Source organism: Myotis lucifugus, unplaced genomic scaffold (assembly GCF_000147115.1).
Source record: "Myotis lucifugus unplaced genomic scaffold, Myoluc2.0 scaffold_1357, whole genome shotgun sequence".
NCBI lineage: Eukaryota > Metazoa > Chordata > Mammalia > Chiroptera > Vespertilionidae > Myotis > Myotis lucifugus.
Window position 1 is genome coordinate 1 of NW_005872405.1, and position 13,371 is coordinate 13,371.

The 13,371-nt window shown below is 38.9% G+C and overlaps 1 protein-coding gene across 3 annotated transcripts in view; it reads left to right on the forward strand.

The window, feature by feature from the left end:
- Positions 1-3,823: 3,823 nt before the first annotated feature.
- Positions 3,824-13,371, forward strand: part of SLC26A5 (solute carrier family 26 member 5) — a 42,672-nt gene continuing 33,124 nt past the window's right edge. For all 3 annotated transcript variants that reach the window (XR_002827476.1, XR_002827477.1, XM_023748393.1), the window contains exon 1: positions 3,824-3,930. The gene's annotated coding sequence lies outside the window, so the exon portion shown is untranslated. The remainder of the gene's footprint in view (positions 3,931-13,371) is intronic.

Below are 13,371 nucleotides of genomic sequence, written 5' to 3' on the forward strand. Positions count from 1 at the left end.
CCCGTGAGCGCCTCCAGGGATCGGTTTTCTTATAAAAAGCACAAAAACTTACCATTTGTTTTTCGCCCTCACCCGGAGGCCCAGGAGCTGCCTCCAGTTATTCCGGGGTGGGTCTGCCCGCTTTTGCCTGTTGGGGGAGCCCCGCTCAGCCCCCTGGCAGAGCCTGAACCTCGGGTCTCCGGAAACTCCCGTAGCCGAGGGTTGCCAAGAGCCGGCTGCTCTGACATCTGGTTGCGGGGCCTCCAGCTGAAACTCTCTCCCCCTAACCCTTTACCGCGGAGGCGCTGTACCCCAATTGCGGTTCTGATCTTCTGGGCGCTGGGAGCTCCTGGTTTCTGTGCGGTACAGATGACTGGGCAGGACATCACCTACCTGGCACCGCAGGGCCCACTGAGTGCGCCCTCCGGCCCGGCCCAGAGAGGAGGCGCGGCCCAGCCCGCCACGCGGGAACTGCGAGAGTCTAGGGCCGTGAAGAAGGCAGGCAGACCCGCGGGAAGAGTCTGTGTTATCCATCGGCGTCTAGAATATTAAAAACACGAAGGGAAGCTTTTATAACAAAAATGGCAATTTAGGGCAGGGGACTGAAAGTCAGCTTTTTCTCATGGGAAAACTGGAAACAACGCGCCTTAGATGTACAAAATGTGTCAATGGACTGTTTATGTTATTGGTAAGGCTTCTTGTTGGTAGTAGGCTATTGGCCGTTACGTTTTGGGGAGTCACAAGTTATACTTACATGATTGGCTGCACGGGGTCAGCGTCCCTGACCCCTGCATTGCTCAAGGGCCAACTGTTGACGCCGTTTTGAAGTGAAGTTTAAAATAGGTTTTTGCTAGGCAGGCCTAGTTACTGTAGTAGCTCTTTGTTGCGGAGGACTTTCAGTCAGGGGTCAGGAGCTGGGGAGAGAAATTCAAACCTATTTGCATTAGAAAGAAGCTTGGGGTGAGGAATTCCTAGGTAAGGTTGCTAGGGCTGATACCTTAAGTGCACTGCTGGGAAGCCTTCCAGTCTATTAGGTAACAACACCTGAAGCCCCAATGCTGTTACGTAGCATTTCTTTTTTTTTTTCTCCCTTTAACTACCCTGAAACTATACAGAGTTACACGTTCCTCATTAATTTATGAGCGATACTCAGAGAATTGACTCAATCCAACACGTATTTGAGCGCCTTCCCTGTGTAAGGCGCTTCGCTGCGAACTGCAGAAGAATGGAAAATGGGGGAATTTTCCAGCTGAAGCAGCAGTGGCTGGTTGGTTAGGTTTGCCCTGTCTATTCAATTTGAAATAAAAAGCAGTTGAGCTTTCATTTCATTCTAAAGGTCAAGTGTGCCCCCTGGTATCCTAGTCATGTTGTAATTTTTCTACCATTGCAGGTAGTCTGCATTTTAGTAGTTCCAAAGTAAAAGTTTTCTAGGAAATAACTAAGAAGATATGTCCGTTTTTGCAGTCATCTGCATTAACATTGAGTTAATAAGGCCAAAATCCACAAGAAAAATGAGATGATGATTTCTTTTCCTTTGGTTTCAAACTAGTGAAGTCTTGCAGGAAAGAAGACAAAGCCAGCGTGGATAAATGCAATCCTCTGGTGCTTTCCAAACTCTGTCTTACTAAGTCCATCCTTTTGGAGGATAAATTCAATTTCACGAAATCCTTCAATGCTTTGGGAGGGTAGTCCCAGAGGCTACTTTCATAAAATCTTTCATTGTGGGTAACAACACCACCACCGTCATTATCTTCTCCCCAACGTCAGCCTGGAATTCTAGGGAGCGTTTGGGGAGGGGACAGGTCTTTTTAAAAATCTGGCTAAAGCTAGGGACTTTATCACCAGAAAAGACGCACACCCATTCAACATGTCGCATGTCTTTCAGAGGATTCTTGATGCCCAGGAATAAGGTGTCAATTTAGAACTAAGTAAATTAGTCAGAGGGTTGACAAGTGGAGGAAAATAGAAGTGAAGCAAGGAATGGGTCTATCCACCAACTGAGCGGATGTTATTTAATTTATTGTTGAATGGCATTTTGAGTAAGTGTTCTGTGAATGGGAGGTAATAATTGTATTATTTGTGAAGGAATAAAGATAAATTAGTCCTATTAATGTTTTTTAACCCTCATACAAGGACATGTTCATTGGTTTTTGGAGAGAAGGGGAGGGAGAGAGACAGAGACAGACACAGAGAGAGAAACATCGATGTGAGAAACATCCATCAGTTGCCTTCTGTACACGCCCCCATTGGGATCGAACCTGACACCTAGATATGTGCCCTGACCAGGAAGCAAATCCACAACCTTTTGGTGTACGGGATGATGCTCCAACCAACTGAGCCACACTAAGTTTTTAGTTGATAAAGATTAGCTTTTACCTTGACCTTTATGAATCTCACTTTTCAATTTTTTGTTGTTCTTCTCAATAAAGTGCTCTGAGATTGTTTTTCTTCAAGTACTGATACACCATTCAGGATAGTTTCTCATGTCAACTTTGGTAGCCATGAATTGCTAAGTATGGCAATGATTCAGTTAAAAATTTGAACAAATTCTCTCTCTCTCTCTCTTTCTCTCTCTCTCTCTCTCTCTCTCTCTCTCTCTCTCACATACACACACACACACACACACACACACACATACACATACACATACACATACACATACACATACATAGTTCACCTTTAGGAGGGAGATATACACAGAGGGTGTCCCCCACAATGTGTACACACACTTTAATACCTGATAGCTCAATTTTGAAAATGAAATGTATTTTAATAAGCACTGCCTTTATAATTATTCAATATGTGTGTACATTTTTTGAACTCTATATATCTTTTTAGTATATAAATATTTCCATGTAAACCATTGTGAGAATTGTAGTTGTGTCTTGGGAGAGAGTTTATTGCTATTGGGAATGAATGGACAGCATTAAGAATATTTTACATCCGAGAGATGCAAATCAAAACAATAATGAGGTACCATCTCACACCTGTCAGAATGGCTATCAACAAATCAACAAACGACAAGTGCTGGTGAGGATGCGGAGAAAAAGGAACCCTCCTGCACTGCTGGTGGGAATCCAGACTGGTACAGCCACTGTAGAGAACAGTATGGAGTTTCCTCAAAAAGTTAAAAATGGAACTCCCATTTGACCCAGTAATCTCACTTCTAGGAATATATCCCAAGAAAACAGAAACACCAGTCAGAAAGGATATATGCATACCTATGTTCATAGCAGCACAATTTACAATAGCTAAGATTTGGAAACAGCCTAAGTGCCCATCAGCAGATGAGTGAATTAGAAAACTGTGGTACATCTATACAATGGAATACTACACTTCTATAAAAAAGAAGGAACTTTTACTATTTGCAACATCATGAATGGAACTGGAGAGCATAATGCTAAGTGAAACAAGCCAGTCAGAGAAAGATAAATATTACATGATCTCACTCATATGTGGGATATAATGATCAACATAAAGTGATGAACAAAAATAGATCCAGAGACAAGGTAGCACTGAACAGACCGTCCCACCTCAGAGAGAAGGCAGGGGTGGGGGGTTAGAGATCAACCAAAGGACTTGTATGCATGCATATGAGCATAACCAATGGACACAGACACTGGGGCGGTGGGGACTTGCCCTCGGGGGTGGGAGTGGCGGGGGGGGTGGTCAATCTGGGAAAAAGGAGACATATGTAATACGTTAAACAATAAATATATACATATATATATATATATATATATATATATATATATATATGAAAAAGAAATATTTTAGACATAACTTCTTTCAAAGAACAAACCAACAATTGTGGATAAACTGTCCTTTCTTCTATGCCTAGGGCCGAGGAGCCAGCTGTCATCCCCACTGATCAAGGTTTCACTAAACTGCACCAGACTTTCCAGCTGGGGACCCTGTCCCCTTCCCCCTTGTGCTACACATTAGATCTGGGTAAGTAGAGGGACTCCTGGAACTAGTAAAATGGGAGAGGGGGTCATAGGTAGCAATATAGTATACCTGGACCAAAGGATTCCTTAACATTTCCAGAGGCCTGAACACACCAAGAGAGCACATGCCAGAACCATCATAGCTTAAAACTCACCCTTTTAACTTCTGTCAGGACCAGCGTGCCTGATCCTTAGGTGTGAACCAGCTCTGACTCACCTTATTACTCTTCAGTAACAACTAGGTAGCTGGTCACAACCCTAGAATGTCACTGAGAGACATTTATTAGGTGAGTAAATTAATGGAGATCATCATTCTAATCCAAACTCTCCATTAACTAAATGAGGGGATCTTGGGCGAAGTTACAAGTCAGTTAATTTCTTTAGACCTAATTCTGTTATGTACTAAGATAAGGTGGCCATGGGGGATTGGGGTCTTAATGCGTTAAACCACCTGGAGGATTTAATTGGAAGAAAAAAGAAGGAAGGAATGAAGGAGGTAGGGAGGGAGGGAGGGAGGGAGGGAGGAAGGAAGGAAGGAAGGAAGGAAGGAAGGAAGGAAGTAAGGAAGGAAGGAAGGAAGGAAGGAAGGAAGGAAGGAAGGAAAGAAAGAAGGAAGGAAGGAAGGAAAGTGGATCAGAGATTCTGATTTCATTGGACTGGAGCAGATCCAAACATCTCTATTTTTTTAAAGCCCCCCTTTCCTGTATACACACCCAGAAAATACTAATGCCTAGCCAAGATTTCAAGTTATTGGGTTAAATAACCATAATGGTTCTAAGATTGTATCACCTAAAGGTAGAAAGCAGGCCCACAAAATTCCTTTTTTTTAACCCTCACCAGAGATATTTTCTCCATTGTTTCTAGAGAGAATGGATAGGAGGGGGTAAGGGGAGACAGGCAGAGAGACAAACATCAATGTTAGAGAGACATATCAATTGGTTGCCTCCTGCACATGCTCCGACAGTGGCTGGGATCAAACCTGCAACCCAGGCGTATACCCTTGACAGGGAATCAAACCAGTGGCCCTTCAGTCCACAAGCCGACACTCAAACCGCTGAGAAACACTTACCAGGGAACAAAATTCTTTTTATACACAGCCTGGCCCAGTATTACATACAGTTAATGGTAACCAGGTCTTAACATGCTTTTCTAAGAAACAGTCCAAATCAAGCAATGTCCATTCATTCAGGGAAGGTGCCGTGCCTCCTCACCAGCTAGTATTTCCACAGTGCTTTGCGAGTTTTCAGCAGCTAGTACATGTTGACGGACTGAATCAGGTGTAACTCTGCCTATCCAAGATGATTAGTTGTTCCTTAAGGTCCCCAGAGAGGATTATCTGTCTTCTCTCGGTATCCATGCCAGTGTTTAATAGCCTATTGAAATTTTCTCCTAGAGGTGATCTGTGACTTGTTGGGGTGGGGAGAAAGGTGTCAGCAAGGGATAAGGATGATCACCTTGATCGTAGCTGAAATGTGAGCTTCTGTGTCCAAACTGAGATAAAAGAAAAAAAAATGATCCTCACACCTTCTCAAGTAGTTGTAAGCTATTGAGTTACCCGAACTGGGAGAGGAAAAAAGAGCACATTGTTTACCTTAATCATTTGTTGGATCTAATCTTGTTGCCATTTACATGGTAAATTCTGCAGATGTTCACACTTGAAAGTTATTCTTAGATTTAAAGGTATAACATTAAATGTAATCCATGACATTTATTTCTCTTTATCCTACTCTTTCTTTCTCCTACTGCCCTTCACATCCCAAACACCCAGAAGAAGAAAAAAACAGCGTATGTGTGACTGTCAGATCAGTAAAAGACAGACATGAGTTGACAAAAGATGAAAAGACATTAAGGAGGAAATGTAGAACAAGGGTAAGAAGGCCCGTGGATTCAAGAACTACATTTAATTTATTTCTTTTCTCTCTGCTTGGTCTTATAGTTGCTACAAGTTTATTCTCAAGATTTCTAAAATTTAGGCAAATCATTGTATCCCACCTACTCTGTGTTTGTAAATGTGGCCCATGATTCCTGTGTGTTCTCTGAAGTCTTCCATACGCAGTGCATGGAATGGTGTCTCCATGGGTCAATTGGCAACCTGAATATAGTTGGTCTAATCAGCATTGACCAATCACAGAGCCCGACTTGATTCTAAATGATGTCTTATGTTGAAGAACATTTTTTTCTGGCGTGGAAACCTTTGGTGTCTCAGAGGAACTGCCCTCATCTTATGTCAAAAATCTGGTGGAGAACTACACAACCAGCCCACCTCTACATTGATCTAGAACTGGTTGTACTCACTGACATTAAAAAAAAATGTTTTTCTAGTATTGGATTCATTTCATTTGTTTATTGCTGATCATTGTTACAAAGATTTAGTAACATTGAGCACGTGCAATTTTATTATTTCGGAAGTTATTCTTGGCCTACTTCTTAAAATGAGTTAAGGTAGGAATAAATATACTAGGAAAAGATGGTTTTGTCATCATAACTTTAAACCTAATGAAAAACTTAATTATTATCAAATACCCAGTAATGTGTTTATATATAAGCATTTGTCCTCCCACAAATCTAATTTTTAAAGATAGTAAGTATAGTCAGGATTGTTCTAGTCTTCAAGATTATCGTTAGTTTGCTCCTTAAATCTTTACTGCCTCAAAACAATTAAATGCTGGAAGATAATTAGAAATGATAAAATTTTCTTAACTAGTTCATTCTTAACTAGCATCTCCAAAGCTAGCAGGGGTTTTCATTTCTTCCTTCCTTTCTTCCTTGTTGCACTCATTTGTTTGACAAATGTCTAATGAAGTCCTACTGTGTACCTGTTTTCATGTCTTATGAAGGGAGGGAGGAATACAGAAAATAAGGAAGTAAAATACAGTGCAGGTTAGATGGTGATGAGTGCTATGGAGAAATACAAAGCTGCGAAGAAGACAGTGGAGGAGTTGGCTGGGGAATATTTAAAATAAGTTGTCCTCACCTGGCTGATGTGGCTCAGTAGTTGAGCCTCCACCTTTGAACCAGGAGGTCATGGTTCGATTCCTGGTCAGAGCACATGCCCATGTTGCGGGCTCAAACCCCAGTGTGGGGTGTGCAGGAGGCAGCCAATCAATGATTCTCTCTCATCGTTGATGTTTCTCTCTCTCTCCCTCTCCTTTCCTCTCTGAAATAAATTTTAAAAATATATTTTTTAAAAAGGTTTCCGTTAAAATGTAGTTTCAAGTTCTCTTAAAAATTGGGTGTTCTATTTACATGAAGTTCTAGAATAGGCAGAACTAATCTATGGTGATAGAAATCAGAAGTGAGGTTATCTGACTTGGGGGTGTGGCAGGGATTGACTGGGTAGGGATGCAGGAGACAGCTCTGGATGATAGAAAGGTTCTGTTAACAGTGGCCTAAAATGTGTGGCAAAACTCATGAAGCCATACACTGATCTGTGCAGTTCACTTTGTGTAAATTGGACCTCAGCATAAAGGACATTTAGAACTGGAAGCCAACATTCAGTGAGAGCTGAATAGTAGCTGATCTCTTTGGGCTTGGCACATGCTCTCTAGATTGGCACAGACTCACCTGGTTCACTTCAATCATTGCCATTACCTACCTGGCCCTTGTTGGTGGTGTAGGTGGGTGATTCCTACAGTAGTCTCTTGGCAGTTTTGTTTTCAATTGTAAATGGGAAGTGAATCTAAAAGGGCCTTGATTGGCAGTGAAGAAAATAGTACTTGCCTCCTAGGGGTGTATGTGAAGCATGTAACAAAAAGAAACCTGATAGCTTGCATCCGTCAAGCAGCTCACCTACATTCATCTCTCAATTAATGGTGTTCTCAGTGAAATCTGGGGTTCTCAGAGGTCTCTGAACATAACTCTCGCTCTCCTCTCAAATGCCAATGGGCTCCTGTGTTTGCAGACTCCTCCTCTAAGAGAATAACAAAAAGTACCCTTTATCCACACTTAAAATTTACTTTTATTATGTTTGTTATGAAAATAATGGTGTTGACTGTGGAAATACAAAGAGTATAAAATAAAATTACCCACAATTTGTTTACCATTTTTTGGCAAATGCTCTCAAATCCTTCTTCATATATCTATATATTTTATGTTAAAAATGTGTTGTGTTCAATTGTTAAAATTTAGCACGCAACTTCCCACTTTACAAAATGAAAAAAAAATAAGACAAAGATTAAACGTGATAGACTAAGCAAAAGCATTTGCCTTCTCTCTATCCTATAACTCTTTTTAATTGACTGTAAAGTTTTACAAAGACTAGGAAGAACTCTAAAGAGAATGAGAGAGGAAAATGTTTGGAGGAAAGTTACTGATGAGACAGAACCCAGAATTAGTGCAGGAAGGTCCACCATAGGAATGGGGGTGACCCTATAGAAATGGGCTCTGAGCACAGAGTCAGCAAGGACAGAGAGCAGGCACGAGCAGCAGGGCCTGAAAGCAGAGAATTAACGGGAAGTCTTTGTGGATTAGTTAAGGTGGACCAGTGCTTCTAATATGAGTTTGGTATTTTAGGTAAATTCTTTCTCTTTCTTGCATTTGGGAAGTGGTGGGCTCTGGCCTGGAAGCCAGCTCTGGCCTCCTCACCCTAAAGTCAACCTAGAAGTCAACAGAGCCCACAGGTGCAAAAAGCCTCGTAATCACCATTTCATTCAGGGAAGGATTATATCCTAGGAAATTATATACATGATTTATGGAGGAAAGCAATACCAATTAACCAGAAAAGTCAACGAAGTCTTTAATTTTAAAAATATAACCAAGAATAGCCTTCCATAGGAAGAAGCATGGGGAAAAAAATAAAGTTACTAGTGCTAGAGGGAATATCATTTAAAACAACTTTTTTAAAAAATATGAGTAGCTTCAGAGTGGTTAAAAAGACATTGTTTCCATATAAAAAAACAGAATTCTTTTAAGGAGCAAACAGAAAACAGACAAAATATCTTTAATTTTTAAGTGGTTATTAAAATAAAAAATGATTTGTTAGAAGGGCTAAAAGACAAAGTTTAAGAAATCTCCTGAAATGCACAACCAAATGTCAAAGAGATGGAGAATATATGTGCTAGAAAAGATGAGAAGCAGTTCAGTAAGTCCAATACCAGTCTATTGGAGCTCTAGAAAGAGAAAACAAAGAAAATGGAAGGAAGAAGTTGACAAATACAAGGAAAAATTACTTCTTGTTAAGGCAAATTATGATATAAAAAAAAGGTTCATCAAGTGAATGAGGGTAAAAATCCATACAGAGATACAATCATTACAAAACTTCAGAGTCAAAGATACAGAGAGGCTCCTAACACTTTCTGAAAGGGAAAAATAAAGTCACTTACCTAAGATTGACGTAAGGCTTCCCATTAGTAAACTGGATACTAAACTACCCTGGAGTAGTGCCTTTAAAATTATAAGGAAAATTATTTTGAACTTAAAATTCTGTTGCCAGTAAAATTGTCAATTAAATGTAAGAGCGAAATGAATACATTTTCAGACATTCAAAGACTCAGGTCATTTGCTTCCAAGTACCCTTTCTGAAGCAATTACCTAAGGAAGTGCTCCAGCAAAATAAGGGTAGAAAGAGTCTAACTCCCCACGTGTAATTAAATTAACTCCCAAACTAACAGATGTTTATCATCAGACTTAGAAAGAAATTTATACAAATTAGGACAAGTAGTGAGCTGCAAGAAAAATATAGATAGAACCAGTAATGAGCAATATTCACATAGTAGTAATAATGGGCCTTTTAACAACACAGAGGACTAAATTGACTTACACAAATTCCCTCCAATGCAAACACACAAAAATAAAGACTAAAACACAATTAGATGTTTAAATACATAATTAACTTTGAAATAAAGACTACCAGAATGCAGAAAAGTGTTTAAAAAGACAATACATGCAAGTTCATACTCAGCACAGCCCATAGGCGTTTCTCTGTGGGATACAGATCCTAGGGTGTGAGGATGGGTTGTCCCATTCAAACCTGGAAACAAGACGTGGTCTCAGGGCCAAGGAGACAGTGAACTACTTACCCCCCTCCCCCCTTACTTAATATGAGCTCACAGTTTTTTAAATCTACAACTCCCCATAAGGGAATATCAACAAACAAAACAAACAGAAGAATCAGAGGCCCAAGAATGTAAAGTGATGGAAATATATGAACAAAATATTAAGTGTGTTAAAAATTATTAAAGGGATAAAAAGTATAGAAAACTAAAGGCAAAAATAACATACTATAAAAAGAACAGCATATTTCAAAAAGAAGATATAGACATGAAAAATATAGACTTGAATATTTTTAAATTTATGTACCAGCTAAACAACGTATTAGAGGCAAGGATAGATTAGTAAACTTTAAACCAAATCTGAGAAAACTATCTGGAATCAACCCATTGAGATTAAAAGATGAAAAATGTCAGAGATTAAAAGACACAACGATACAATGAAAAGCTCCAATGCCAGAACCGGTTTGGCTCAGTGGATAGAGCGTCGGCCTGTGGACTGAAGGGTCCCGGGTTCGATTCCGGTCAAGGGCATGTACCTGGGTTGCGGGCACATCCCCAGTGGGAGGTGTGCAGGAGGCAGCTGATCGATGTTTCTCTCTCATCCATGTTTCTAACTCTCTATCTCTCTCCCTTCCTCTCTGTGGAAAATCAATAAAATATATTAAAAAAAAAAAAAAAAGAAAGAAAGAAAGAAAAGCTCCAATATGTGTCTAGTGAAAATTCCAGGAGAGAATAGAGAAAATGAATTAGCCTATATTGGTTACATAAGTAAAGAAATTAAAAGAATAATATAACCTGGCAGAAATGATAGGGAATAAAGAGTCTTAAATATTAATTTTTCTTGGTAAGCATTCATAGATAATGTCTAAATTTGATAAGTAAAAAAATAGCCATGTAATTATATTACTTAGAACTGTAGTTCTCAGTCCTCAAGATTTGCCTAAATGACAAGCACTTGGTGTCAGGTACAAAGATACTAAATGCACAGAACAGTTCCACACAAGTCCCACCAGAAATACTAACAGCTGATTTAGAGTTAAAAATAAACTTACTCAAAGAACTAAAAGCAAAAATGATTTGAAGAAAATGGTTGCTTCAGGGAATAAAGCTAGAATTTGGGAGAAGAAGGGGTGGAAAACTTTATTTTTCCAATTAGCCCTTCCATAATATTTGCAATTTTACTGTATCGGTATTATTTTTACTAAAGTTATTATTTTAGAAAAAGAAATGACTGGTAAACCAGTAGATTCTTCTTCCATTTTCACATAGAGAACGTTTTCTTATTAAAATATCTGTCATTCAAACTTAAGCACCAATTTGAATTATTGAGCTTTTTACCCCACAGAAAATCCTGGAGGCATATCTTAAGTGTATTAATGATCTTTCAAGTGTTCCTAGTTGGAAAATAAATCTTGTAATTTATCAACCTTTGGAGTCACAACAAAATAGTGCTGGAAGGGATTCAGTTTCTTTATTGGAATTGAATCATTTTTGCATGGCTTGGTGGCTTTGATCAGTTCTATATAGAATAACGGAGGATGGGAATATAGTCAAAGAACCAGAGCATATGGCTTCAAATTGGAACCTGTAGCCAGACTTATTATGGTCCTCTAAGACCTGGTCTTCTTTGACCTCTGCAGTTTCATTTCCTGTAACCACGCACTACACAATGCTTTTGGTATTCCATGGACATTTCCTATCAATTTTTACTTTTCATTTCTCTGTGCAGAATCACGGGCCCTCACTTTTTGCCTTCTACCCATTATTCAAGAGTTACTTCAAACCCAGTGTCCTCTCTGAAGCCTTCCTTGACCTCTACTCTCCTAATTTGTTATCCTCTAATCTCCATGCTTCAAAAACAAGTCATGACAAGGGGGAATACATGCCTATAAGTAACATAATTTAGATAAATTAGATAAGCATTTTGACATAATTAATCTCAGACACAGTTAATGAGGCAGCATAGCATAAGAGCACGGCTTCTATGTGAGCAGACCTCAATTCCAGTCCCAGCTGTTACTACTCCATGGGAGCCACAGAGTTTGCATCTGAAAGATGAGGATCATTTTTACCCAACAGAGAGGCTGTGATTTTTTAAAATTTCACAGTCTCAGTAAACAGTAACTACAATAATTATGTTTAACTGCTGTTGTGTATAAATAAGAAACTCACATAAATGTCTACAATTCATATTATTTTAAGTCAATTTGTAGTGTTTATGTTCTCACTTTGTAAGTTACCCAGTAAAGTGAGCATTTATGTTGCTTAAAAATGAACTGGCTTTTATTGCTATCACACATGTAAACTCACACAGATCAAAAAACAAAATCCCACTTATAACAGCAAAAATTTGGAAGTAGGCTAACCGTCTAATAATAAGGAAGGTGGTTAACTGCATCATTTTATATATATTATAATGCAACCATTAAAAAGTGTATTTCTGAAGTTCCTTATTGACATACAAAATGTTTATATGTTAAGTAAAAAAACTTAATGCAAAACTATTAAGATAGTATCTGAGCCATGTATATATACATTATATATGTACAAATATATGCATTTATAATATACATTTAATATGTATCATTTATGCATGAGAGAAATGGACATTTTCCAAATTTGCTAGTGTTCATATATTACTTTTCTAATAAGAAGGAACATGATTTATATATAAAAGATCCTTGGTCTCATTTCCTAAATGTTGGTATTTCCTTGACAACAATCTCTTCCTCCCATCCCCAAAACTTTCTGTTTCCCTGTATGCTCTGTCATTTCATATGCCATCACCCACCTATAAGAAACTCTTAAAAGGATGTAAATTTCTGCAGACATTGGGTGACAACTTTTCTAAGGGCAGGTACCATAGCTTATTGGTCTCTAAGCATAGCCAACTCTCATGTTACAGCCAAACATGGAAGTAGAGAGTCAGTAGATTAGTATTGAATGAACGAATAAATGGAGACCCAAGGCTTTGAGCAATGGAGCAGGTAAAAGGAAATAAGTGTGGGATTGATTAAAAAGGTAATAGTAAATATTTATTGAGTACCTTTTCCTCAGTGCTTTATCATTTTAATCCCCAGTGCGGCACTGTGAGGCCTGGTGAGACAAGTTAGGGGTCATGCACTCAACAGCATGCGGTGCAGCGGTTTAAAAAGTAAAACGAGGAAGCTCTTTTGTACAGATATAGAAAGATCACCAAGAAATATTGTTAAGTGAAAAAAAACCAGGTGTAGAATGGTGTTGAGTTATGCTACCATTCACGGGAAGAAGATATATTTCTGTCCGCTGGTGTATAAAATATCTCTGGAAAGACACACAGAAACTGACACTATGGTTGCCTCCAGCCATGGGGGAAGGGAGACTTTATTTTAATCCTCTTTACATAGTTTTGAGCCATGTGAATATATTAGTGATTCAAAAAGACAATTGAATGAAAATAAAGGAACATTGTTATT